This window comes from Camelus dromedarius, unplaced genomic scaffold (genome assembly GCF_036321535.1).
Source record: "Camelus dromedarius isolate mCamDro1 unplaced genomic scaffold, mCamDro1.pat HAP1_SCAFFOLD_114, whole genome shotgun sequence".
Lineage (NCBI taxonomy): Eukaryota > Metazoa > Chordata > Mammalia > Artiodactyla > Camelidae > Camelus > Camelus dromedarius.
In genome coordinates, this window is record NW_026989787.1 from 7688972 (window position 1) to 7716491 (window position 27520).

Genomic DNA, 27520 nt, shown 5'->3' on the forward strand with positions numbered 1-27520 from the left:
AAACACAGAAAGGCCACAGGCCAGGGAAGGATAAGGCCAAGAGTGTTTTCATTGGGGAGAGTGAAGGACAAGTGTGAAGACACACAGCACTCCCAGCAGCCTTCTCGGCAGAGCCTGCCACTGGGTGAGCAGCTACCATGACTACCTATCATAACACTGTGAGGTTCATGCCTGTACAACCCTGCCTGTGAGAAGAGCAAAGTGAAGCTCAGAGAGGTGTGGGGACACTCCAAAGACAAACAGATAAGGTGGGATCATCACCACCATGCTGTGCTGGGACAGGCAGTCACCTGTCACACTGCTCATGCATGGCCTGCTGGGAGTAGTGAAGGCCTGATAGGAGCACAGGAACACTGTGGTGAAGGTGATGTTTCTACCTGGGACAGCTGGTACCGGGGGCTCTAGCTGATTCTTCATTGTGCCTGCTTTGAGTGTCAGAATGTTGCAGCCTCATGTAGGGGAAGGGCTGTCTCCTTTCCACACCGGTGCACAAGGAAGAGCATGCACACACTGGCATCACCATAGACCACCGGAAGGATCAGGATCTGGAGCTCAGAGCAGAAACTGCCAACACCAGGAACTGGTGCAAGAGGAGGACCTGAGTGCTCCCTGAAACATTTCTAATTTTAAAAACATACTTAATTAGGGGGAAGTGATAAAAAGTTGATCCCTTCAAAATATTCTGTTTTCCAAGGAACAACAGCACCTCAGCATTTTAAGAGGATTAACTCAGTCGTCAATAACCATCACTATAGGTATGAGAAAACAGTGTTAGGAGTTACAAAAGGGTCTCAAAATCATGCAGGTCAGAACTGAGAACCGTCCAAAGCATGTGCTGCATGATAGCCTCTCTAAGCTACCTGAGGCTTGGTCTGCTCCTGACACAGGGCAGATGGTTCTGAGAAAATCAGACTCCTCAGGGGACCCCAGGGAGTTGACAGAGTTGAGTTTGTGTTCCTGATCACCTTCTAAGTCTGGAATTTTGAGATTCTTCTGCACCTGTCCTTCCTCCAGAACAGAATCTGATTCAGGCGGGATTCCAAAGACTGAGGCATGTGCCAGGCAAGAGAGCAGGCATGGCTGGATGAGCGCATCGCCAGTGCCATCAACAAAGAGGCCAGGGCACTGAGATTTCCAGGGATTTAGCATCCTGGCTGGGAGGGGTCATGTGTTCTACAGTGAGTTCTGAGTATACTGCACCTCCCTCGAGGACCTGCAGGGGGCGCGCGAAGCCAGCGTGTCTTAGGTGGCGGTGCGCATACGCAGTCCGCGTCAGCAGCCAGCATCTTCCCTGGGGGCGGAGCTTGTTTTCCTCAGGACTGAGCGGGCGGCGCCATGGAGGCTCCAGGACAGCGCTGCCTGCGTGTCCGCGGGAGGAGGACGCTCCCCGCCCGCTATCTGAAGTTACGCCGGTTTCCCACTGCCTGCGCCCGCTCCCTGCCGGGGTGTGTGTGGACCTGACCGAGCTGGGGCCGCGGCCGGCTGGGCAGGAGGGGACGGGTGCGCTGGCGGGCCCGCTTCGACTATTCTCCTCGCCCGCAGGGAGCCGGTGAGTGTCCGCGCCCCTGGTCCTCACCGCCCGGGTCCACCTCCCCCGTGTGATCAGGGGTGTGTACACCGCGGGTCAGGAGCGGGGATGCAGGTGTGAGTGTCCCCGCTCCCCCGTGTGATCGGGGGTGTGTACACCGCGGGTCAGGAGCGGGGACGCAGGTGTAATGGGAAAGGGGCTGAGAAAGTACTGAAAGAGTTAAAGAGAAGTGTGTAAATCACATTATGTTAATTTTTATATTTTAAGTGTGTCAAAGAGTTTATCGTGCTTTTATTTTCTTGTCTTTAAAGGCATGCAATCATTTATTTTATACTTAAAATATGCTTCTCAGCTTATCTCGTTTTCAAGTCAAAATACTGCCATGGTTGACATTTTCTCATAATATAGTGACAATCTTCAACATGTGTGAATATAAACTCATCGAAAAAATCTTGCACCATTCCATGGTGAGTAGTCTTGTTAAAAATAATATCCGGGCCATTACTAAATTATTACAAAAATATAAATTTTTTGAATCACTTTTAGAAGTTCCACACACAGTGGTATTTTTAAAAAACCAACCACTGCATAGTGCTTAAGACCATTTAAGATGAAATATATTCAAACCTAAAACTAGAATACTCAAAAGGCAGGATAATGGCTGTTTTTTCATTGCAAATACATTTTTTCTTCGTAAGTGCAAAATACGAAGGTATTCAGCTAAATTTTGTATATCTTTATTCAAAAGGTGAAATTAGAATATAATCTCATTTTTTAAGGCTATACTTCCCATAAAAATTGGTATTTTTATCTGTAGGATCTTAATTGTCCATTCATTTGTTTTTTCTTTTGGTTTATTTTCTTTAACAGAGAGTGCATTTTTGTGTCTTGTTAAGAGTTTTTAATTCTCCTAACTTATTCCAAGAGACTTTCTCACACTGATAGTAAATAAGGGGAGAGGCCTTATAGTAACTGTGCATCTTTTCATGTAGTCAGGATTTTTTTTTTTTTTGGATGACTTTTTTTTACAACTTCCACTTGGTTCACAATATTCCCATTATGACAACTCAATAAAAAATTGTAATCTATTTACACCAAGATACTTATGTCAGCACAGTGCTTTTGCTGATATGATTTTACATTAGAATATAATATTTTATTTGATTTACATATATACTAATACATATTTTACATATGTACACACATATATGAATATCTCCTAAATGCCATTAATTTGCATGGGGTGGTAGCTGGTAACATGTGATCTTTCTGACCATTGGTTATTCTTATGTGTGTCTAACGTACTTCTTAGAACAGATACTAGAACATCACACCTCTCATTATACAGTATTTTAAAGGTTATATTTTATTTTACTTATTTTTAAACATTTTTTATTGAGTAATAGTCATTTTACAATGTTATGACAAATTCCAGTGTAGAGCACAATTTTTCATTTATACATGAACGTACATACATTCGTCACTTTTTTTTTTTTTGCTGTGTTACCACAAGACATTGCATATATTTAAGATTCCACACATGAGTGATCTCATATGGTATTCCTCTTTCTCTTTCTGTTCTGCTCCACCTAGAATAACATTCTCCAGGAGCATCCATGTCTCTGCAAATGGCGTTATGTTGTCAGTTTTTGTGGCTGAATAGTATCCCATCATATAAATATCCCACATCTTTATCCAGTCATCTGTTCATGGACATTTTAGGTCATTTCCATGTCTTAGCTGTTGTAAATAGTGTAGAGAAATCAGCTGAAAACCTTATGGGGGTTCCCTTGTAACTCACTCTGTTTTTCTCTTGCTTCCTTTAGGATCATTTCTTTATCCTTGACTCTGGCTATCTTGATTAGGATGTGCCTTGGTGTGGGTCTGTTTGGGTTCTTCCTGTTTGGGACCCTCTGAGCCTCCTGTGCTTGGATATGATTCCTTCTTTAGGTTTGGGAAGTTTTCAGTCATGAGTCCTTCCCATACCTTTTCAATCCCCTTTGTTCTTTTTCCCCTTCTGGAACTCCTATTATGCATAGATTGGCACACTTTATATTACCCCATAGGTCCTGTATATTGTTTTCATTGTTTTTTATTTGTTTTTCTCTCAGCTGTTCTGATTGGGTGCTTCCTGTTGTCCTGTCTTCTAGATCACATACTTGTTCTTCTGTATTTTCTAGTCTGCTTTGCACAGCCTTTAGGTCAGCTCTCATCTCAGACAATGAGTTTACTAATTCTACTTGGTTCTTCTCTATAGTTTCTATTTCATTTTTGACATATTTTATATCCCTAAACACTATTTTTTTTAGTTCCTTCAGTACTTTGATCACTCTTTTTTTGAAACCTTGATCTAGTAGGCCATCAATGTCTATTTCCTTGATCATGCTTTCAGGGGATTTCTCATGATCTTTAATTGGGAGTGGTTTCTCTGCTTCTTCACATTGCTCATATCTCTCTGGCACCGTGGCTTAAGGAGTATCAGTTACCTACTTAACCTGGAGATGGTGTGCCCTTAATGATTTAATCGACAAGTCTTTGTATCTTCACCCTGCTTCGCGAACTCAGCTTGCTGTTTCATAGGCCTTCTGTTGGCGCCCTCATCTGTGCTGCTCTCAGTGGCTATTGGCTAGCAGATTGTGTCCCCTCCTAACACAAGGTCAGGAGCTGAGCTCTTACCCGGTGGGCGGGCAGGTCACTCCCCCTCCTGATGCCACAGTCAGATGCTGTGATCAGGGGGAGGCAGGTGGGCAGATCACACCCAGTCCCAGCACCGTGGTCAGGTGCTGTGTTCCTGCCAGGAAGGTGGGTGGCTGCCCACCTGCCCTCTCCTCGTGCTGGTCACTCTGCTGCTCTGTGCAGCTGCCTGCTCTGCCTTGGGTAGGCGGTCTGTAGGTGGGCTCGGGGAAGACTGCGGAACAGCCCCACCTATGCTCTGTGCCAAATCTTAGCTCCTTGTTTCTCTTGGCAGCACAAGTTCTCTGAGGTGTCAGGGTAGAAAGATCCTCTCTGCCTCGGGCTATAAACAAGTCTCAGTCCTGCCTAGGAGGTTGTGGAGCCCCCACGTGCAGATTCAGGCCTCAGCCCCACCCCCGCCCAGGCACTATGCACAGGAGGAGATGGTAGCTGTGGCTGAGCCCTGCCTCTCTTCTTGCGAGATGTGCCAGTAATGGCACAGGTCTGAGGAGACAAAGGCTACAGCACCCCTCCCCCCAGGGCACATGACTGTTTACAGTTTTGTTTACCTTCTGAGTTAAAATTTACCTGACAATGAAATGTATAAATTAGGCTTTTGAGGTTCATCCTTGTATCAGTAGTTGATTCTTTTTTATTGTTGAGTAGTATTCCATTGTTTGAATATACTATCATTTGTTTTATCCATTCTCCTACTGATAAATACTTGGGCTTTGGATATCTTTTTTTGCAAGCAAACTTTTTTTAAAAAAATGCAAATATAATATACATGCTTAAATGTGAACACATCTTAAGTATACAGCTCAATGATTTTTCACAAAGTAAACACATCTATGTAACCTTCATCCAGTCAAGAAACAGGACATTGCTGTTCCAATTTGGGTTTCTTCCCAGTTACTACGGCACCCCTTTGATGGATTCACCATCCTAAATTCAGCCACCATGGATTGGTTTTTTTGCTTTTGAAATTTTTGGTCCCGTACTTTCCACTCAACATTATGTAAGATTCATCCACTAGTGTTTTCTGTAAACTAGTATATTTTTTATTGCTTTAAAGTATACAACTTGTATGCATGTGCCACCACTTATGGTTATGTATTTATTGTTGACAAGTGTTTGGGTCATTTTCTATTTGGGGGTATAACAAATAGTGATTATGGGAATTTTCTGGATGTCCTTTGGTGCTCAGATGTAGAAGTTTCTGAAGGGTACACATATGGGTTACCCTTGGTAATAGGGTGTGGGTGTGTGTGTATGTGTATGTGTGTACATATACACACACACACACACACACATATAACTTTCATTCAAAAAGCCTATTTCCAAAGTATTTGTAAGAATTTATATTCCCACTGGCCATGTGTAAGAGTCCCCATTGCTTGTTGCCCTCACCAATGCTTCATATCACTTAACAACTAACTATTCTACTGGATGTCTAATGGTGTTCCAAGTGTGGTTTTAGTACGTATTTCCATTATTACTAAAGAGGTCAGCCCCTTTTCATAGCTTATGTGGATTTTTTTGTGTGTGTGTGAAGCACCTTTTCAATTATTTTGCATATTTTAATATTGAGGTTCTGCCTTTTTCTCCACTGGTTTTTGTTCTTTATATGCCCTAGATACAAGTCTTTTGTTGGATATAGGTATAGCAAATATATTTTCCCACCGTGTGGCTTAGCTTTTCACTTTCTTAATGGTATCTCTTGATAAAAATAATTCTTAATTTTACTGAAGTCCAACTTAAAACTCTTCTTTTATGTTTCATGCTTTGTCCGGTTTAAGAACACTTTGCCACTTCAAAGTCATTAAAATATCTCCTACACTATTTTCTAGATGCTTTATTTTGGTGGGGGATTAGGTTATTTATTTTAATGGAGGTACTGGGAGTTGAACCCAAGACCTTATGCATGTTAAGCACACATTCCACCTGAGCTTTACCCTCCCCCAGATGCTTTGCTTTATGTTTCAAATATATTAGATTTATAATCTATCTAAAGTTACTGTTCATGTATGGTACAGGGTTTAATTCAATGCTGTTCCATTTGTCTATATGTCTAACTTTAGGTAGTTATCACATAGACTTAATATTGTTTTATAAGTCCTTTAACATTGTTCTTTAATATCATCTTGGCTATTGTTGGCCCTTCACGCTTCTCTATGTATTTAGAATCAGCTTGTCAAGTTCTACAAAAAAACAGTTACAACAATTAACTGTTGGGGATTTTGATGTGCACATATAAATCTTTGAATCAGTTGAAGGGGAACTGACATCTTTAAAATGCTGAGCCCTCCAATCCATAAATTTGGATTACCTCCCCTATATTTATTTTTATCACTGCTGTAACAAATTATCACAAATTTTGCAGCTTAAAGCAACACAAACTTATTATTTTATGGTTCTGTAGGTCAAGTCAGGAACAGGTATCATTTGGCTAAAAATCAAGATGTCAGCAGGGCTGTATGCCCTGTAGGTCAAAGGAAGAATATATTTCCTTGTCTTTTCCAGCTTCTAGAGTTCACCCACATTTCTTTACCCATGGCCCTTCCTCTATCTTCAAAGCTAACAGCTTTACAGCTTTCTAATCCTTCTTCCAAAGTCTTATCTTTCTGACCACAGCTGGGAAAGATTTTCAATTTTTAAGGACTCCTGTTGTTAGACTAGGCCCATGTAGATAATCCAGGCTAATCTCCCTGTCTCAGAGTCCTTAACCTGATACATCTGCAAAATCCCCTTTGCCATGTAAAATAACATATTCACAGATTTCAGGATTAGAGCATGGATATAGGTAGGGGTCAGTGTGGTGCACTATTCTGTTTATCAAACTGTTTAACATTTGACGCTTTCTGACAAACGTACAAGATAGAAGATCCTGATCATGTTTAGAATGCTTCCTCTGCAAAATATTGGGCACTGAGTTTATTTGAAAGGACTGAAAATAATATTACTACAGGAATGGTTTCCTAATTCTACTGACATTTACTTACTTTATACTTAAATACCCAAAATGGTCAGCCAGGAGTGGGATCTTGGCAAATAAAATAAAAGTATAATTCAAGCTTATATCACTGAATTTACTAGCTAATTCTATTTTAGAAACAGACAGAAAATAAAACAATTTAGAGTAAGTCTGATTACTTATATATTTAGTGAAAATTAAGTTTTAAAAGCATGTCTGAATATGGGATAAAGTAAGCATCATAAAATGTAATGTTAATATTTAGTACCTGCAAATCTCAAACTCCCAATTTATAAACAAGTTCATACTGTATAGCACAAGGAACTATATCCAATACTGTTTTGTAGTAACTTATGGTGAAAAAGAGTATGAAAATTAATATATGTATGTTCATGTATGACTGAAGCATTGTGCTGTACACCAGAAATTGACACATTGTAAACTGACTACATATATATATATTTGAAAGGGCTGAAAGTACTATATATACCAAGAAAAAAAATTAGATTGATAACCAACAAAAAAATCTGTCAGTAATATAATGCTAGAAACACAGACACAAAAGAAAATCTCAGGCATACATCTGTTTATAGAGTCCTAGAAAAAATAGTGCCTATGCAAGTCCCTGATAACATGAGAAAATAGGAAAGGCAATATAAAAGTTCAAAATGCTTTGCTATGTAAGAGCTTCAAGGTGACTCAGACACAAACTTAAGTGGTCAAAATGTTTATATAATTAATGATAACTTAAAGTAATTGAGGACATCATTTTAAATGAGATAAAAATAGCTGCTCAATTTTCATATTACTAAGCAAGTCATTTCTGTTTATAGTAGGTTTATATTATTTTTATATGTATTTATATTTTATAAAGACATCAACTTAGATCCTGGCTGATAACTGACAGTGGAGCAACTGATTGATTTAAATGGGTATCATAGACTTATCAGATTTCATATGCTTTAAATATACATTAATTATTAGCTGTCAGGAAGAGTTCAATTTTCATTTATTCTAACATAGCTGTGTCACAGGCAGGTTACTCTGTATTTACAATGGAGGATCATGATAGATATAAAGATATCAAGCCTTATTGATCTTCATAGGGGTGCTTTTATAAGAAAAGGAGAATAAAATAAGAAAAATCTAAAATACTACTTTTTTTATAGTGTTCTAACAGTTTTATCTTGTTTTTATTTTTTTACTGAGTTATAGTCTGTTTACAATGTTGTGTCAATTTCTGGTGTACAGCACAATTTTTCAGTACTTTACGAATATACGTGTATCTGTTTTCATATTTTTTCCCCATGAGCTACTACAAAATTTTGAATATATTTCCCTGTGCTATACAGTATAAACTTGTTTATCTATTCTATATATACCTGTATTTACAAATCTTGAACTTCCAGTCTGTCCCTACTCACACCCTGTAAAATACTATTAAATCAACATATATTTATGAAGAACTATGAAAAATGGGAACCTATAAGTTGTTTCTTTAAATTGGAGCAAAGAGAACTACTTTAACTGGAAAATAGTTAAAATCTGGCAAGTTTTATGATTTCATGTTCACCCCTGACAGCTTTTTTTCCTCCTTTCTCCTTCAATCTTTTTTGGACCTTCTAAAGAATTAAATTAAAAAAAAGAAAAAAAAAAAGAAAGAAAGAAAGAATAAAAGAAAATTAAGAAACAGATTTGCATCTAAAATAACCTCCTAACTGGAAAGATTGTATACTTTGTGAAAAATTTACAGCTGCCGACTTATGATCTTTGTCTCTGTCCACACTGCCTTACTTGTTAGGAAGGGTCTTAAAAAAAAAAAAAAAAGTAAAGAAAAATAGCAAATTATAATGGCTTTTACATTTTAAATTATTTTCTATGTGTCTACAATCTGCTCTATCATGAGTTATTAAGATAAACATTATCAGCTATACTCTACTTTCCTATCATGCACATTGTGACTCTGAGAAGCATGCACGCTCTAACTTACCATCTGCAGGTGGTGTACAGGTTAATGCAGTTCTTTTGACAGTATATGGTTTTGTAGTCTAGTTGTCTAACTACTACATAATGGAAAAGATGTAGAACTACTGGTACCACTGCACTCGGTCTCTGTCATTTACCTTAAACATACCTGGAAAAGTAGATTCAAAAACTCATTGGCAAGAACATTTTTCACACTCCAGATATGATATTCCTCTAGAGTTAAGATGGCCATTCTGAAAGAGAAACAATATTTAAGAATATCTTAAATCTTCATCTTCTTATATTATTTGAATAAAATCTGTTTTATTAAACTTGCAATGGTCATTTGTCTGAAAGAAAAATAATGATTTAACGTAGATGCTATGTGTTCATCTGAAAGTAGGCCAGCAAGAATAAGTTCAAAAGTAACCAAACTCTGAAGTAGTCAGTCACAACGTGGGCAATTTATCACCAAAAATCTTCTTCCTCCAGTAAGACCTGGGAAATAACTCACAGTATCTTCTGGTTCAAGGTGAAGTTTACTAACAGAACCCACTAAAGGTTCTGGTTAGAGAAAAAGGACTATTTACTAATTTTGAAAGCATCTTTCCAAACTCTCTGTATTATGCCCTTTGACCATAACAATTTTCTAAGATCTTCTTTAAAACATCTGGGAATATTATTAGACTTCTTAAGAGATTTAAAAAAACTAAATATATAAAATAAATGAGTATCTATATTAACATTTCCTCAAAATAAAATTTAACATTACTTTCACAAGTTGAATAAAGCAGTATTTTTTTTTTTTTGGTGTCAAAGTGTACCAAAAATTACATTTATATACAGTAGACAATATTTCTTGGCAGGCAAAAATATAACCAAATGCTTCTTACTTCATGTTTTGAACAATCACCTTAACAATCCTAGATGAATAATAATGTCCTTAGCTTTTATTACTTAATTATATTTTTATCTAATGATTTATTATTTAATGATATTTAATATTTATTATTAATGATATTCATGTATTCATTCAATATATAATACCATGTATTATAAGAAAAGATTTTAAAGCACTATGATGGTAATTATTGGCTTTCATGATGCAACTTCCATAAAAGTATATTAATACCAATGTAATGGTACAAAATAATGGGTAATATTGTCACAGTCTATTCACCAGTGAATATGGGTAATAGGTTTGGTTGAAAGGTCCAAATTCTATTCTAAATTTTTACCATTTCATTATTATGGTTACACGGAGATGGAGCAGCTAAATGATCTTTTTTTTTAATGTTCAAAAGTACAGCCATAAGAAGAAACACGGTCTTACATAAAAATAGACAGCGATGATAACCTCCATACTTATCAAACACCCAGAAAAAAGGCAATGGAAATTGTATCTCTACATAAGGTATTTCCTAACAGAAACTTTCCTATGTTTCTGTTTTCATATATACCAAATAGAAATGGCTACCTTAGTTTTGGGCAGAAAAGTAAATGAAGACGGTTATCTGAGTTGCCAAACAAAGATCAAGCCCTGAAAAATTCATTTCTATTATTTATTTCTGTTGAGTGTCAGTTAATAAGACTATGATGATTTCTTCTGGATTTGTGATTGAAAAAAAAAGTTACTTATTTTTCTAAGCCTGTATAAGACCACTATGGTCTACATCCTACCATCTGCTACTTGGTACATGTCAACATTTGAATAGAAAGGGTCAAATTAACTCATATGTGTCTCACATATATGGATTATCTTCAGTTTCACAGGGATACATAGACATTAAGGCAAACCTATTATAATATCTTTAATAAATGTTGTGAAACTAAAAAAAATTCAAGGCTTTATTCTTTGTAAAGTACATGCTTGTTTCTGCTATTATACACTTATTCTGGCTGCTATTAAAAACTTAGAACAGACCCTCACCAATAGTATTGAAAAAAAAAATTTTAAAACTATATACACCACCCAGATTGAGATTAAAAAATAATTTCCATCATCCCAGATATCCTATGGTCCTTCCCAGTTAAATGACACATCTCCAAAATCACTATTGTAACAATTATTAACATGAGTTGTCTCTGTTCTAGAACTTCAAATAAATTGAATTGTACAATGTGTTCTTTTATTCTGTGGCTTCTTTTGCTCAATATAAGCTTTGTCTTACCATAATGTATTAAAATGGGAGAAGTAAAGATTATAAACTACAGATGTCAAGGGCTGTCTCTACTTAATTTTTATAAAATGCCTAGCTTATAAAATATAATGTTTTTATGTAAATAACACTTAATGGAGTTGTTTAAAGGTGGAATGGGCTTTCCTTAGGGACAACTTGGAGGTATTGTAACCACAGGTCCAAATAAGCATTTAGCAGGGATGATGTAGAAGAGATTCAAGTATGTATACGTAAGGTATGTATAGCAATTCAGAATATAATGTATTTTTAGAAAAGAATTAGTCTCTGCTAGACTCACCTTTGTGGTGTCGTGCATTCTATGTGTCTTCTACAATGTTGGATACATCCACATGTAATTCCTTTAAAACCAGAAACCCAAATCAGTAGTTAGGATAGAGAAGGTATCATTTTTATTAGCCAGTAGCTGAAGTATAAAGTATTTTTGGTCAACTATTTTTTTCTTTTTTTAATTACAGAAATAGATTGCTTGTTTGCCTTAAAAATTTATGACAATTTTCCAGTGGTTTCATTTTTTTAATATAATACATTCAGCTTATTAAATTTTCTAAGGCAAATTCTCTTCCCAATTTTGCATCTTTGGCTATGAATATTTTGAGTAGCATAATATAGAACCTAGAAGTAGTAAGAAATCTTTTTCTCAACCTGTTTTAAAAAATTCTTCACTCTATGTTCCTGTTGGAAGTTTACATTCAAGAAGATGTATACAATCAGACTTTACCAGGGTATCATCGGTGCAGTTGTCCTTCCAGACCTCTAAATGTGCAACCACGTGTCTCTCAGTTCAACCCTAGAGAGAACTCCATCACCGTCAACATCAAATACCTTGAAGCAAACTAAAGAAAAGAAACTCTTATGGAGGGAAATTACTTTCATATTCTGAAGTATAATACATTTTATTACAAGCTGCCCTAGTAAAATTACTTAGTTCCTCAAACAATTACATTCTGGATTAAGTTCTTATTTGGAGGAGATTGTGTCATTAAAGTCCTTTAAACTTGTAGGAATTCCTGTACACTTCACAAGTCTCTCTCATATCATTAGCCAGCTTAGAGAACTCTATCCTTCACCTAAATCTAAAGTTAAATTTCTTGCAAACTGAAAAAGAAGGGCCAAGTTACTATACAATATCTCACAGATTTTGAGAAGGTAATTCAAGCTTTTAAATTAATTTCTAATATTTAAAACTGATCACTTCAGAGTTGATTCTTACAATGTTGAAAATATTCCATCTACATTAAGAATCAACAAAAAGCTGGTACAGTCAGCCCCCTGTATCCATTGGTTCTGCATTCACAGGTATAAACAATAGGTCAAAAATTATATAAATATATATATATAAATTTTCCCAGAAAGTTCTCAAAAGCAAAACTTGAATTTGCTATTCACTGACAACTATTTACATATCATTTACATTGTATTTACAAATAATTACATTGTATTAGGTATTACAAGTAACCTAGAGATGATTGAAAGTATACAGGAGGATGTGCATAGGTTATATGCAAACACTATGCCATTTTACATAAGGACTTGAGCATCCATGGATTTGGTATCTGAGGGGGTCTCAGAACCAATCCTCAGCAGATAATGAGAGATGACTGTATAAAGATTTTGCCTCTCCAGTGTAATTAATGTGCACCCAATATTTTTGCCTAAGAACAATCTCAAATCTTCAATGAAGTTTATATACAACAAGCTAAAAATCCGAAATATCAGCACTTTGCTAATTAACATCAATATCAGCAAAATTGCTAGTTAGTCTAGTTGGTTAACTTCCACTAGTCCACTGGCAAAAAATAAATTAAAAAAAAATTTAAGACAATAATTAACCTCAATTGAGAAACAAAGACTTCAGCCTCTTTAATACCAGAACTTTAATGTGAACAAATAATCTATCACAAAGCCAGGTTAGAGTAATGGTATACTATCAGGGAAGATAAAAGAAATCTAAATTTTTAAGATTAAATAATTATCTACTTCACACACCCGTGTGTGTAATAATTATGTATTAATTATGCTATTAAATTAACTGAGTACATCACAGTACAACATTACTAAAGAATATTGAACTAATAAGTATCATACCCAAAATACGCAGTATTTGTGAAGCTGTATTTTAGAAATATGCAGAGATAATGACCCTAGTGAATATATAAGAATTAGGTTCCAATTAAATGTAAACTGCTGCATTTTCCTAACCAAATATGGTTAACATTTATTAATGTAATATGCTTACAAATTACGCTATAATATTTTAGCTAGGTTTAAAAGATAAATTTAGTATTTAATAAAATTGTTTTATCATAAACTTAATTTTGCTAATATCAATATACACAGTGCTAGAAAATAAGTTGGAATTCAAGTTAAGCAAGACAAATTTTCTATATAGACTACCAGAAAATATTTTCTATATGCTTAACATTTTCAAACACATCATGAATGATGTAGTTCATTTATCATGAATTGTACATTCATCTGGAAAATCAACCATTATTAATAACAAAGATCTTAAATTACTCCACAGTAAAAAAGAATAGATGATTGAACCTTTACACTGACCTCAGTAAAACCTCAGCAAGAGATTGCTATTTGCCAAAGGGATGAAAATTCAAGCCTTAATCAGATGATTTTTTACATGAATGGATGCTAATTTTTTTCTCTGTATAGCTTCCAAATTTTGTGATGTTTAACACACTTACATTTCTGTCTTTCAGCCAGAGGTCCTCTGCAACAAGCTGATAACCCACAGGATATCTCCTTAAAATCTATGTGGCTGTCATGATTTTCACCAAAAGCATTAAATAAACCTGTAAAATAGGAACACAGAATAAATCACAGCCAACAAACTTCCTGTTAATAATGACATGCTTATGAAAGGTGGCATGACTCGCATAAACTGACTTAGTTTTTAAAAGTTATCAGTAGTTTCCACTGTCTTAGGAAGTTTTTTTTTTCCCCCTGGAATAATTATAACCAAAATTTAACTTCCTAGAAGAAAATACTATCATTTAGTGTTTGGTTTTGTCTGCCTACCTGTCTCTATCTTATATTAATTCCAAAAGTTAAAAGTGATTGTAGAATGTAAAAAATTAAAATATATTTTAAAAATTTAACTGGAAAAATGTCGGAGACCACAATTATCCTAATTTGGAAAGACTAAGATGAAAAAAGAAAAAAGAAGAAGAAAAGTTGAACTCTATCAAAGATATACTGTGTTGTTATTAACAAGCTTCATACAACTCCTTCATGAAGCAAAGAAAACTAACACACTATATTATAAGAGAAAGAAATTCTGTACTGCAGTCTTCATTGTACCACTTAATCTGTATAAATAAATATATTAAATTTCAGAAATAAAGGGCAATTTATAATCTAATCTTGTGGTTTTTAAACTTTTCATAAAAAATAAATGGAATCATTTTGTTTTCAAATGAAATGATTTCTCAATCTCTAATTCTAAAAAGGTAAAAACATAACTGCACTGCTGAAGTGGAAGCCCTGTCTGTTCTAGCTCCCCTAACAAATATTACTAAAACACACTAGAAACCTGAAGAATACAGACTGTCTATTTCAAGAATCTAATTCTGTGCCCTCAAAGAGCAGAAAATTGAAGCTAAGAAGTAGTTAAATGACTTGCTAAAAGTAAGAAATTTTTTTAAAAAGGTCTGAATCACAAGCAGAACCCAAGCTTTCAGATTTCAAATACAGTTTTTGTGATTATCAGCCACAACTACTCCTTGTAAACCTCATTTAATACATATATATATATAGTAGTGAAAAGTTTAGAGCTAAGTGGGGACCTTAGAGATGGGCTAGTCCAGTGGTTTCTTAATTTTTTAAGGGTGGGGGAAGGATACAGCAGTGGAACCTTCTTCTATATAAAAGAAATACAATAGACACTACTCAGCTGAGGAAGAGGTGAGGTCACGTGTGGAAGCTAGAGCTTTGCCTATTCAGTGTCCACCACCCTGACCTTGCACCAGATGCTGAGGCACCGCACTGGAGCACAGTTTCATAATGATTGTCTTGGTCAAACTGATTTTATATATGAGAATATTCAGGTGCAGAAAGATAAACCGACTTACACAAGGCTCCAAAGGTGGAACAAGGCTCACGTGTTTACCAAAGAACATTTGTAGAAAATAGAAGGATTCCCACCTTCACTCAGAGATGGACAAATTGGTGGTGAAGCCAATGGGCCAAATGTCTCTAAGTCAAATCATCCAGTTCGGGATTGAGCCCTCAGCAACCAACAGCATTTCTCCAGATGAATGATGTCTGATTCCTCCACTGACAATCAAATCAAAAAAGATTATAAAATCTCACTCTTCTCTTCTGGACAATTAATTAGTTCATCCTGATAATGTAACTTCTAAAGATACATTTTAATTTCCCAGTTAAACTGTTAAAAAACTACCTAAAACAAAAACTCTGAAAGACAAATATATTGTATCTAATACAAGTGGCATGCAAATTAAATTCAAATTAACATAAAAGAGGCTTTAAAATTGGAAAAAAATTTGCAATTTCCCATTAAGCAGGCTGTTTAATTCCAACATGTAAAATAATAAACTAAGATATTTATTTTTTGCTTCCCACACTTTTATCTGTATTCACTTTGGTGATTTTAATCTCTATCTTGGATTTGAAAATTCTTGATCATAGTCTCTCCTGGCTACACAGGTAACACGCTAATAGCAGAATCTCTGTTTGATTTATCCTGTCATTATGGTAACCACTTACACATTTAATACTTATTAAATAAATGTACAAAGGGGATAGACCTAAGCTTCTCCTTCTTGGTCCTAAAATTTTTACTACCCCTCCTATAAAGGCAGGAGCCTCCTCTGTAAGACAGAGTGTAAATGTATCTCCTGAGAAGGATTCCCCAACAAGGGCTGTCTTTACAGCGTGTTTTTAGATAAGATGTTTTTATGGGACATTTAAATAAAAGGATCAAGGACCTAAGCTTCCCAGTATGGTGGGAGTTGTGATGGGCATGGGAGGATCCTAACTTTGGAGGATGAGATGTTAAAGACACTAACAGTGAAAAGGACAGGGCAAGATGAAGGGCGATTGGGAAACAGGACCACAGAGATGTGACATCTACTTCCCACTGTCATCTAAGTGATACCTACTTGAAAGAAACATTTCTACAGTTAAATTCTATAATGGGGGGTTATTTAAATGAAGCACACATATTCTCAATGAGTAGATCACATAATTTTTAGAGATTTAGAGTGCATTAACATTTTCAGAGTACTTTTTACATCAATAACAAGTATTTATAAATTCCTGTGTGCTAAATAAGTATGTGGAATTATTTCCATTTTGCTTTTAGACTTACTAGAGCTTAACCTATTCACTGCACTGATACAGAGTAATTTTTCTAATGAATAAAAATGATAATGTACAAACTTGTTAAAGATTCTTTAATTTCTCCATCACCAGATTTATGAACATTTAGGCCTATGTGTCAGGCCCCATTTCTTGCCAGCTTTTTCACCAACACCTTACATTTAGGTTATATTGCATTACCCAGAGGTCGGGAAAAGTTCTTTCACACATCCATGTCTTTATTAGGTCCTGTGTCCTCTGAGGAGAAACCTTCTCCCCACTTTCACATCCTTCCATTTTACAGCCTAACCACTAATCCTTCTGTGAACACCTTCTAGTGCTTTCCAACCTCACCAGCTACCCCAGGGTTTTAACTTCTCTCTTCCACAACTGTCCTCCACTGTATATAGTATCCAATATTCAAGTGAAGTATGAGTCCTCACTTACAGGTCTGTGGCCTCTCTAGATTATAAAGTATTTGGATTCAGAAACCTTGTGCTTTTATCACTGTAGCTGCTAGAATTCATTTCATAGGACCTGATACATAGTAACCACACAATAAATACTTGCTGAATGAATGAATGAATGAATGAATGAATAGCCAAGGCAATCTTCACAGCCAAGGCTTCCCCATCCCAGCTCAGTATTCTTTCTGTTATATCAAAGAGACTCTGCCCCATGAAACAATAGACCCTGCACATTTTAACAAATGTATACAATTATTAGGAACTATTATTAGAACAGAGACTAGCACTACTGTTCTCATAGTTATGTCACATAAGTAGTGTATTAAAGCTCATTCTGATTTGTTATTTATACAAATCAGCTATGTCTGTCACCAGTTTAAATATTAGTAATTTAGAAAACAAAAGTTATTGATTTATCCACTCATCAAAAAACATTATGACAGATCTACTTACATACATCTTTTGTCAGTTTATATACCAACTGGAAAAGAAGGGGTGTACAGTCAACTCTGAGAGTATAATTGCCTGCAAAATAAATAAGAGAGTATTTTAATACCTCCAAATGGACTTCAAACCTGTATTTAATTCTAACTTTATTTTCTAATTATAAACAAGTTATAACAGATTTCAAATTGAAGGCATCATTCCTGGAGAATTAAAAATAGGGTGGACCTTACAGATTATCATATTCAGTGAAGTATGTCAGACAGAGAAAGGCAAATATCAAATTATATCACTTATATGTGGAATGTAAACAAAGAAAAAAATGATACAAATGAACTTATTTACAAACCAGAAATACATTCACGACATAGAAAAGAAACTATAGTTACCCAAGGGGAAAGGGGGAAGGGAAGAGAGATGTTAGGAGTTCAGGACTAACAGATATACACTATTATATATGAAACAGATAAACAACAAGGACCTACTGTATAGCACAGGGAATTATATTCAGTATCTTATTATAACCTATAATGGAAAAGAATCTAAAAATGTATATGTATATGTATATGTATATGTATATGTATATGTATATAACTGTGTAACTTTGCTGTACACCTGAAACTAATATTATAAATCAAATGTACTTCAGTAAAAACAAATAAATAAGATTTTAGAATAGATAGATAGGTAGGTAGATAAATAGACAGACAGACAAACAGTCTGGCTAAAACTAAAACACAAGGTGGAAATAACTCTTCAGGAGCCAGAGAGGCTGCAGCACACACTCGGGATAGGAGACTGCAGAGGCGGACTCTGCTGCTAAGGCCGCAGCTCCTGCAGTAACAGTAAGGGCCATTGCTCATTACGGCAGCAGTACCTAAGGGTCTTTGGCAAAGGAAGTGGTAAGGCCATAAGGTTCATGTTTTTATTCATTCATTCAATTCAATATCAAGACTTTAGACTAGAGCATGTCAGTAACTAACATGTGTCCTGTGACACTTACCTAGAAATAACCATAATATGATGAAAGCCTACAGATGCACATGCCACATGTCAGGGTCAAAAGGAAGTCTGTAGTGGGTGCTTATTTCAGAGTTGGTCCAATACATACAGGAACTATTTCTGTATGAAATATTTTACCCCAACTTTTAAAAATAGCTCCACAGGAAGAATGTTAAAAGTACTAAAGTTTTAAGTAGTAATCCAAGATAGGCAAATGGTAAATATTCTAAAGAAATTAGGATCAATAGCTTAGTTATGAATCATATTGATTCATTTGAATCATAATAATGTTCTCTCTGGTAAAATGGAGAAATGGAGGTATTATTGAGGCATCTCATAGAAAGAGGATAATCCTAGTTTATGAGTTGGAGTTGATAGACTTAAATACTGGTATACTATTTAATGACAATCTGAAATAAAATTTACCTTCTGTGTATGAGTCTGCATTGATATATGCAACCTCTCTCTCCTGGAGTGTTTTCACATTCTCCTGTAGTTGAAGCAAAGCAGTCACTTAACTCACAGCATTTACAATTGTGGAAATACAAGCAAAACAAACAAATTAATTCAGTAAAAGAGTGGTTTGCAGATACCATTATAAATCAAACGCCTATGCCTTTGACCATAATTTTAAGAAAATGCTATTAACTGCTTCATAATATTAATGCAATTAAAACAAGAAAAATATTAGTGATGCTGTAGCCACTTTTCATAGCAACAGCACGGAGACCCAGAGGAAAACTGCCCCTGATCCCCTGCACCATAATATGAAGGGGGAAGGCTCGGAGATGCTCAGCCTCACCCTGGATCTACTGGAAGAGAACTGCTCAAAGTAAGGCCTGGAAATCTGTACTTTTAAAAGGTGTCCCTGGTAATCCTTACAGACATTAAAGTATGAGATCCCTTGACGTTGGGGATCCAAGTAACTTTACCATATTAAAAGTGAGGAAGTTGGAAATTTGATTTATCAAGAATTTTTTGAAAGAGAAGATATTGATGAAAAAGAAAAAGAAAGGAGGGGAGGATAGAGAAAAAACTAGAGGGAGAGAAGAGTGGCTATTAGGACAAAGACAAGACATTTCTCTCTCACACATACATGCACACACATTCTAGAAAAATACAGCAGAAGACTAATGCCATCACACACATGGGAATATGCAGAGAGAACTCTTTTCTTCTCTCTGTTTCTCTCTCTCTCTCTCTCTAGCTTGCTACCTTATAAGAGCAGTTACAGTAAAAACATTTAAAGCTGTGAGTGGTCATCCCACAAATGAGAATTCTCACCTCTGCACTTGGCCACACGGGATAGATGACAGCTGATTCTGCTGCAGAGTTTCCATTATGACAGAGCTACAGTAGAAATAAAAAAGATTCCTTAAATACATGTAAAGGTAAATGTGCTGCTGAATATGATCAAGAAGCTACTAGAAAATGGGAAACAATATTCAAATTGTCTTTTAACTCACATGAATTTAAATTAATGCAAGGCATATTATCTTGTATCTTGGATTTATTTTATCTGTATTCTAAGCTGCTTAAATTATAGAAAGACACATGTATTTCTATATACATGTATTCACAAGAAATTACATATTTCTAAAAGTAAATAACCTTAATGAATAAGATCTGATTCATGTAAATAACTGTATTATGAAATGCATGTTCATAACACCAACATAATAATAAGACTTTGCAATATAAATGGAATCAAATGTGATACAAGTAACTGTGATTTTATTCCCATACTTATTTGATTCATATTATTATTTTAAAGTATGCAGAAATGAGTCAGAAGGAAAGCATTTTAAAAACCAGACACAATGATAAGAAAGATATGACATTCTTCAAATCAATTCTATAAAATTTGGACTCATAAATGATGAACAAAACAGAGGATAGTCACAGGAAAGTGCTTTTTGGTGCACCTGCCTTTAAAAAAAACACACAAGCCTACCATGAACATGTAAGAACTTAGAGTTACTGGACAGAGAGCCTAAGGGAAGAAGATGAAAGAAGGGGGCCTATGAAAAACACTTTAAAATAAAGCATTAAGAGCCAGTGACAAATTAAAATTAATCATAATTGAATTAAAAATAAATCCTTGAAATTTTAGAGTAATTCAATTTACAAAATCATTGTATTATACTTCCCAATCAGGCACTTTTGTAAATGGTAAAATATACCTATGGTTACAATTTAGTACGGAACCAATAAAGGAGAGACTATAATCAGAGTATAGTCATCTTAAAAGAGCATGTTGTTTTCCTAGATAGAAGAAATCCAAGGAAACTGTAAAAACTTGAAAATTAATGTCAAGGATCTATATCAGATTTTCAATAAGCTAATTCACTTGTCAGAAGCAGCTTCCTAGGTTTGACTATTTTCTGAGCTTACAGATTTTACTTACTTATCACAAAACAAATACAAATAGAAACTAAAATATATTAAAAATAATGAAAAACTTGGTTTGTACTGAGTAATTAAGAGGTTGTTCTGTTTTACCAAACTGATGTAAAAGCAAAATCAAACTCTATTTCTTAAATTTTCTTGAGTATTTATCCAAATTAAAACAATATCAGGTAATGGAACACATCTGTGATTACCCTGAGATACATGTTGACCAAGAAGATACGTTTTCTGTCTTAGTTACCTCAGCCCATTTATGGAACCCAGAAGTCCAAATTTTTCTGCATCCCAGCTGGCAAAAATGGTAGTTCTTCTCGGTCTCCAGCCTGTAATCATTGTTAACATACATGGTTAGGTACATCTGCCTAAAAACAAAGGAAAATTCACTCAAGTCTCTTTCTGTCATCACTTGCCAAGGAAACATTATTTACCTCTACTAATCAGTTTTCCAAAATTCTGGACAACTTCTTATAAATCAGCAGTTCCACTGGTTAGGTCAGTACCTCCAAATACCCAGAAGTCCTGATGATCTCCCAGAATAACACACCTGTTTGGAAAGGAAGGAATTCAAAAGAATGACAACTTAGAATGTATTATAAAGAGCAGTAATTTATGTTTTTAAATTAAACTTCCTCCTGCTTGAGTTTCCTCCATAGAAAACCATCAAGGTAGTGTCTCCTTTTAGAATTTACCTTTTTTCCCCACATTTAATTATATCACATCAACCAGGAAAAAAATATTAAGAGTTGATTAAAATTTATCTTCTCTTACTCCTGTAATCTTTGTAAAAACAAAATGTTTTAAGACATTTTAAAAAATTCACCAACTCACCAAGTTTCACAGATCCTCAGGTAGTTCTGATTACATCGTAAATGCTTGTGATTTTCTTGATGTTATGAACATGCATTTTAACCTTCCTAGAATTTCACAAAGGGAACAAATTACTTCACATAGAGCATTATGTCTAACAGGTTCCTTCCAATGTTTTATTCTAAGTCTCAGAAGTACAGAAAACTGTTTAATAGGATGATAAATTCCCATATGCCCACCATCTAAATTCAATCATTGTTAATACTGTTGAACTATTTGCAAGCGAGTTGCGCAAATCATGACAGTTCTCTCCTATGTATTTAAGAATGCACCTTACGGTGAGATTAAAAAAAAAAATCAGTATTTTATATTTTTCCTCCCTCATAGCTCTATTGTTGGTATTTATTTAAACTTCAAAATCATTATTCAACGTGAAAAAGAATCTTGTTCTTAGCAATTAAAAAAAAAAATTGTGTATTTGTCCATTTAGAGCTCAAATCAATTAAAGGATATAAGCCCCAGATGCTTTTTTTGATATTTTGACCAGGGAAAATTTCTGTTTCTGACTTTTCTCTTAAACTGTTACTGAAGCTACATACTCTGTTTTCCTTGTGTCTGTATGTGTCTGTTTATAAATCACATTTTTCATTCTGTACCTCTAGAGGGTATTAATACATGAGATAATAAAGTCTATGTTAAAGGAACTCAGTTCTAATTGAGTTAAATAAACACTTTTTAAAAAATTCTTATAAAATAAAACTGAACTTCTAATATCTTAAGAGTTTTGAAATTTTAAAACAAGCTTCTTACAGAACTTATACAATACTTGCAGAATCCAAATTCACATTGCTAAGGCAAATCATTAACCAACAAGGCTCATTTAACCATTTTAGTTTAATAAAAACAGCTATCTCCTCTCTGATTCATCAGTGTGAACTTTCCCTTTCCCTCTACATTTCAAGCCAGTCAAACGAAAGTTCTGATCATGCCATGCTGTTCCCCAACCCTGCACAAGCTGTCCTCTGCAGCTGGCGTTTACTGCCTGTCTTGATTCTGTGGAAATCTTAGTTTGTGTAAAATTAAGCTCAATGAGCACACGGTCCGTGGTCATGCCTCCTTAACACCAGTGCTGTCCGGGGTTAGTAACAGTAACGACTATGCTGGTAAGCGCACGGGGCCATGTAGCAGTTAAGCGTTCACCACTGTGACCATCTAACCCACCCCCACAGAAGTGACCAGTGAACTTCGCTCCTTCCCCTCTTCTCTCCTACTCCTTCCCTTAAGTTAACCTAGGGTTTTGCATGCATAGCGTTTTGACAGTTATCTGAAACACTGTTTTAAACCCTCAGTTGAAAAGGGAAGACAAAATGTTACACCTGGCCCGGAGAAGGAGAGGGGTGGGGAGTGGCCCAGAGGAAGCCGAACGGGACGCGCGGCCTCGGATCACAACACAGCCCCGTTCCTTCCCGAGTTTCGCAGCCGGGAAAGCAGAGGCCTGGGGCCCGGACCGCCTCGGGCCCTTCGGGGGAGGCCGAGGGAGGGACGGAGACCCGCGCAGGGCTGGGGAGGGGCCCGCAGGGACTCACCGTCTGTGCAGCGGCTCCTGACCCACGGTGGACGGGCGGCGGTGGCGGTTGAGGCTGCGGTGCCGGCTGAGGGGGCTGAGGCGGCGGCAGCTGCGGTGCCGGCTGAAGCGGCGGCGGCTGCGGTGCCGGCTGAGGGGGCTGAGGCGGCGGCGGCTGCGGTGCCGGCTGAGGGGGCTGAGGCGGCGGCGGTACAGGCTGAGGCGGCGGCGGCTGCGGTGCCGGCTGAAGCGGCGGCGGCTGCGGTGCCGGCTGAGGGGGCTGAGGCGGCGGCGGCGGTTGAGGCTGCGGTGCCGGCTGAGGGGGCTGAGGCGGCGGCAGCTGCGGTGCCGGCTGAAGCGGCGGCGGCTGCGGTGCCGGCTGAGGGGGCTGAGGCGGCGGCGGCTGCGGTGCCGGCTGAGGGGGCTGAGGCGGCGGCGGTACAGGCTGAGGCGGCGGCGGCTGCGGTGCCGGCTGAAGCGGCGGCGGCTGCGGTGCCGGCTGAGGGGGCTGAGGCGGCGGCGGTACAGGCTGAGGCGGCGGCGGCTGCGGTGCCGGCTGAAGCGGCGGCGGCTGCGGTGCCCGCTGAGGGGGTTGAGGCGGCGGCGGCGGCTGCGGTGCTGGCTGAGGGGGCTGAAGCGGCGGCGGCACCGGCTGAGGCGGCGGCTGCGGTGCCGGATGAGGAGGCTGAGGCCGCGGCGGTACCGGCTGAGGGGGCTGAAGCGGCGGCGGCTGCGGTGCCGGCTGAGGCGACGGCGGCTGCGGTGCCGGCTGAGGGGGCTGAGGTTGCGGCGGTACCGGCTGAGGGGGCTGAGGCGGCTGCGGTACCGGGTGAGGCGGCGGCGGCTGCATTGCCGGCTGAGGGGGCTGAGGCGGCGGCCGCTGGAAGGACTTGAGGGACTCGAAGGCCTTCGCCAGCTTTTCCAGGGTCGCCATGGCGGCCTCCCGCCCCGCGGGGACAGCCCACGGATTCGCCAGGCCGACTGGCGGCTCCGGTCAGCAGCGGTGGCAGTTAACGGGGCTCGAGGCCGCCAGCAGGTGCGGACCCCAAGCGCGCGGCCATCTTGGAGCCGTCCCGACAGCCCCCGCGGCCCTGCGTCCTGCCACGCTCCGCCGGTGGGGCGGGGCCGGGCCGCGGGATTGACAGCCGGAGGCAGCGGCCTCCGCCAATGGCTGCCGCGCCCGCCCCTTGGGCCCAAATAGCCGCCACGGCTGCTGGAGTCACTTCTTCCCGGCGAGGGGCGAGGGGTACTGCACGGAGATCGGGAGGGCGGTTCGGGGGCGGGGTTGCGTGGCACGGCGAGGAGGGTGGGGAGGGCGGGGTGACTTGTGATTGAGGGTCTCTCTCGGCAAGGGGCGTCCCCGGACGACGCCTAGCGGGTGGCGGGGAGGCGGGGCAGTGGGCTGGGAGCCCGAGACCCCCGCGGGGCGCTAGCCCACCCCGCGGCGCGGGCGGAGGGCCGGCTCGCCGGACAGCCTGCTGTAATATGCTGACTGTTATATATTTGGCCTTACCCTTGTTAGTTGCCTCAAATCACTCCTTGTTCACCTTCATGATCATTACCATAGATATACGTCTTACAATCCTCGTACTTACTATGTTCCCTCATGCTACAGGGCCATACACATGCTATTCTCACTCTCAGAAATAATCTTTTACACATCAATGCCCTACTCCCCTCAAGAGATTTGCCTATCTAATTCCAATCACTCTCAGTGCTCAGCTAATTTGTGAATTCATAAAGCCCATTACATTAACATAATTTCTTAACACCATGTCATTCTCCTTTATCACATTATTAAAGTATACGTTATAATAACATAAAAACTCTTCCATGCATGAAGGTAGATATTAAACAATTAAGTTCACAGTATAAAGTTGTAAGTACATATACTGTATATTATGAAAAATGTTAAGGAATAACATACTATAGTTAAATGCATTCATAATTTTTCATAGAAATATGGGAATATTTATTCCAAGTTGGATCATCACTATATGTGTGTGTGTATATATGTATATATCTCTCATCCTTCATTCACATTAAAATTTCTGATAAAATATTGCCAACAATTAACTTTTATACCCCAAATTACCAATAAAGGAATAGGAAAGAAGGGAGAAAAGAAGAAAGGAAAGAAGGAAAGAGGAAGGAAGGAAAGAAGGAAATTGAGGGGTTTTAGAACTCTTGAGATTGAGACATATTAGATAAAGACTCAGATGTGTACATTTATATATGATAATTATTTTCCTGAAATTATATAAAAACACATAAAGAAAACTGAAAGCTAAATATAAAATTATTTACAACCCAAATTTGAGGTTAATTTATATCTTCAATTGATATGCATTTTTTAAAATTTAATATTACACTGTTCCATTGCTATAATATAATCAAATTCATAAACAGAAAACTATATATGATATATACATCCTCTCACCATTTATAACATCTCTGAAAGCATTTTTGAAGTAGAATATTTTATGTTTAAAGTTTTTATCATTAGAAAGGCTTAGAATGTTTTCACACTACTGGATTTAATTTACTTCATCGTATAATTTTTTTCCAATACATGAGAAATAATATCTTATATGGTTTTGATTCATTCTTTAAGCAGTTTGTTAATATTGTGTAATAAGTGAATTCACGGAATATTGTTATAGAGTTAGACATTTTTTGTTTGAAGATGTCATCTTTTGTAGTATAATAATAAGGCCATTATTGTAGGAATGTGAAGGAGTCAGACATTGCTTTTAGTAAAAACATCACTCTAAAGGGCATATTGGCAATAGCAGCATGTGGTTAAGATCATGTCAATTTTTTGTAAATCTTTAACAAATTCTGAAATCACTCTGGTTGCTTACAAATTTATAAAACACAATTACTTACAGGAAAACAAGGCTATAGTCACTGCATGACAAAGGAATGCTGCTTAATAAATAAGTGAGGAGAAGAATTAAGTTTAATTCAAGGAAAGCAGCATTCTTAAAATATTTTGAATTGATTTGAGAAACAGGGATTTTATGATTATTTATTTAGTAGAGTTTATATAGACATTTATGTGTGTGTGTGTATCCTTCATCTCTGTATCAATTCAAATAAGATTTTGCCAAAAAAATAAACTTTAGAGCAAAAAATACCAATCAAAAAGAAAGAAAAGAAGAGGGAAGGAAAGCAGGAAGGCAATTTAACATCAAAAAATTTCATCATTATTTAGAGTAAAGATCTATATCAACTAAACATGTGTATTGTGACCTCCACATTCCACTAAAACTTATGCCATTTACCTATAAATATAAGCTTTTATTTGCTTCTACAATAAATAATACATAAATTTAATGAAACTGCAGCTCAAAAGAAGGAAATAACATTAGAAATTCAGTCATCCAGTGCAGTTGCTAAAGTATGGGTATGACCTGACTCTTAGCAATCAGAGAACAACCAAGAAAATGTGCCAAACTGTTGGATACCCAGATCTGTTCCCAGGGCAGGGAAATAGGCATATCAACATAAGTAAAAGAATATACCATGTTTAAAGCTTAATTATAATGCAAAATAGATATTTATCTATATCTATTTCAAAATGTTAAATTTAAAAGTGGACCAGAAAAAAATATAAACAAAATTACTTCTCTAGAGAAAACAAAGAATAGCCTTGTCTTCTTCTATTAAAGACTGACTAGCCACAATATATTATGGAAATAGCTATAAAGCTTTGAGGAAAATATTATAATTCTATAATTGTGTTACCACTAAGGTTGTTATGTTTGTAGTTAAGCCAAAGTAATACTAAGACATTCAAAGAATCAGAAGGAATGGTAACTATATATTTATCTTAAAAAAATAATAGTAAGTACTAAGAAAAGGATACATTTTTTAAAATGTAAGAAGTAAGACAAGATTATATAAATGCTATGTTAAAGGGTGTTGAATCTACAGGTAGACAAAGTGAGGATCACGTCTATTTTGAAAATATTTCAAAATAAATGCCAATAAATAAAAATAATTCTTAAAATGATATTTCAGTCTAACTTGTTTGATTTTGTAAATGCATGTTACTTTATATCAATTTGCATTATTGATTATTATATGGTTAATAACACAGATACAATTAAAAGAAAATGTATAAAAATGTTGAGATAGCAAAAA

General features: G+C 37.1%; 1 protein-coding gene and 1 long non-coding RNA gene across 2 annotated transcripts in view; one reads left to right on the plus strand and one right to left on the minus strand.

The window, feature by feature from the left end:
* LOC135320668 (putative N-acetylated-alpha-linked acidic dipeptidase) overlaps positions 1-22439 on the minus strand; it is a 498181-nt gene extending 475742 nt beyond the window's left edge. The window contains exons 1-12 of the transcript XR_010379923.1: positions 21829-22439; positions 21429-21544; positions 21242-21323; positions 19876-19941; positions 19018-19081; positions 17599-17670; positions 15500-15631; positions 14041-14148; positions 12060-12174; positions 11619-11679; positions 9310-9394; positions 2869-6402 (exon numbers count right to left, since the gene is read on the minus strand). The gene's annotated coding sequence lies outside the window, so the exon portion shown is untranslated. Of the gene's footprint in view, positions 6403-9309; positions 9395-11618; positions 11680-12059; positions 12175-14040; positions 14149-15499; positions 15632-17598; positions 17671-19017; positions 19082-19875; positions 19942-21241; positions 21324-21428; positions 21545-21828 lie in introns of the transcript that reaches the window.
* LOC135320672 (uncharacterized) overlaps positions 1227-27520 on the plus strand; it is a 58251-nt gene continuing 31957 nt past the window's right edge. The window contains exon 1 of the long non-coding RNA XR_010379930.1: positions 1227-1549. This is a non-coding gene — a long non-coding RNA (uncharacterized LOC135320672). The remainder of the gene's footprint in view (positions 1550-27520) is intronic.